The sequence below is a fragment of the Carlito syrichta genome, unplaced genomic scaffold (genome assembly GCF_000164805.1).
Source record: "Carlito syrichta isolate Samal-C Ts95f unplaced genomic scaffold, Tarsius_syrichta-2.0.1 Scaffold308914, whole genome shotgun sequence".
Lineage (NCBI taxonomy): Eukaryota > Metazoa > Chordata > Mammalia > Primates > Tarsiidae > Carlito > Carlito syrichta.
In genome coordinates this window covers 74315-76273 of record NW_007253010.1, presented here as the reverse complement: position 1 = coordinate 76273, position 1959 = coordinate 74315, and the positions used below count along the sequence as shown (strand labels likewise).

Sequence of the window (1959 nt, the reverse complement as noted above, 5' to 3'; positions counted from 1 at the left end):
GAGCCCAGCAGGTTGAGGCTGCGGTGGCCGGGAGCGGCTACTGCACTCCAGTCTGGGCGACAGAGTGAAACTCCAACTCAAAAAAAAAAAAAAAAAAAATTAAAACCTTACCATAAATTCTGTTTATATGACAGTAAAATTCAGCTAGTTCTAACAGTTGATGTAAAGTGATAAGTTTTCTCAAACTTCTCTGTCAGTCTGGATATATTACATTAAAATACTGTGATTTCACATATCAGATTTGGTGGATTTGAAGTCAGCATTGAGTTCCATAGTCAGGCTTGTTCAGATTATTGTGAGACTGAAAAGTTCCTTTGTTTTTTGAAGCTTCAGTTTCTTCTCCTCTAATGAAGATATTGGACTGGGTGTTCTCTAAAGACCTTCTACCTTCTGTGCTTCTCTAGATTCTATATCTGCCAAGCTATATGACCTCACTCTATTATAGTCAAATCTGTTGAACGAGGCTTCAACAAGGGTTGGTAAATTTTTCTGTAAAGGGACAGATAATAAAATTTTTTTATTTTTGATCTCATTTTGTTGCCCAGGCTGGAATGCAGTGGCACAATCACGGCCACCACAGCTTTAGCCTGCTGGGCTCAGGCGATCCTTCCGCTTCAAGCCTTCCAAGTTCCTGAAACCACAGGTGTGCGCCACCGTGCCCAGGTAATTTTTTGATTTATTGTAGAGATGAGGTCTTGCCAAGTTGACCAGGCTGTTCTCAAACCTGTGGGCTCAGACAATCCTCTTTCCTTGGCCTCCCAACAAATAATAAATTTTTAAGACTTGTGGGCTACCGGGTGTGGTCGCTCACGCCTATTATTCCAGCACTTTGGGAGACAGAGGCATGAATATTACCTGAGCTCAAGGGTTCAAGACCAGCCTGGGCAACATGGCAAGACTTCATCTCCACAAAAAATTAAAAAAAAAATTAATTAGCCGGTCATGGTATCATATGCCTATAGTTCCAACTACTTAAAAGGCTGAGGCGGAAGGACTGTCTGAGCCCAGCAGGTTGAAGCTGTGGTGGCCATGAGTGTGCCACTGCACTTGAGCCTGGGCGACAAAATGAGACTCTGACAAAAAAAAAAAAAAAAAAAAAAAGGCCGCGCTTGGTGGCTCAACCTGTAATCCCAGCACTTTGGGAGGCTGAGGTGAGTGGATTGCCTGAACCTGCAGGTTCGAAAACAGCTTGGTCAACTTAGCAAGACCTCATCTCTACGATAAATAAAAAATTAGCTGGGTGTGGTAGCACACTCCTGTAGTTCTGGCTACCTGGAAGACTGAGGCGGAAGGATTGCCGGAGTCCAGCAGGTCGATTCTGGGTGGCCATGAGTGTGCCACAGCACTCCAGCCTTGACAATGGAGTGAGATCCCAACTAAAAAAATAATAATAATAAATAAATAAAAAGGCCCTTGTGGGCCAATACTGGTGGGCTAGGTCTAGAAAACTTTTTAAGAAAAGGGTTGGCCAGGCTCGGTGGCTCAGCCTGAATTCCCAGCACTATGGGAGGCCAATTCGAGTGGATTGCCTGAGCCCGCGGGTTCAAGACCAACCCAGGCAAATTGGTGAAACCTCGTCTATACAATAAATGAAAAATTAGCTGGACGTGATAGCATACTCCTTTAGATCTGGCTATTCAGAAGACTGAAGTGGAAGAGGTGGAAGGATCACCAAAGCCCAGCAGGTTGACCCTGGGGTAGCCATGAGCATGCCACAGCACTCCAGTCTGGGTGGTGGAGTGAGACTCCAAGTTAAAAAAAAAAATATTTTGCGTCAACAATGATGAAAGAACAGCTTCTCAACTCTTCTGCTAGCATTAAAGCAGTCATAGATAATACATAAATGAATCAGTGTGGTTGTGTGTTTAGTAAAACTCTATTTATGGACATTGAAATTTGAATTTCAGCCAGGCTCGGTGGCTCAGCCTGTAATCCAGCGCGTTTGGGAGGCTGAGGTGA

General features: G+C 44.2%; 1 protein-coding gene across 6 annotated transcripts in view; it reads left to right on the top strand.

Moving 5' to 3' along the window:
- The window catches only part of ZBTB8OS (zinc finger and BTB domain containing 8 opposite strand), a 27087-nt gene that overhangs the window by 13663 nt on the left and 11465 nt on the right, over nt 1–1959 (top strand). The gene's annotated exons all lie outside the window — the stretch shown is intronic.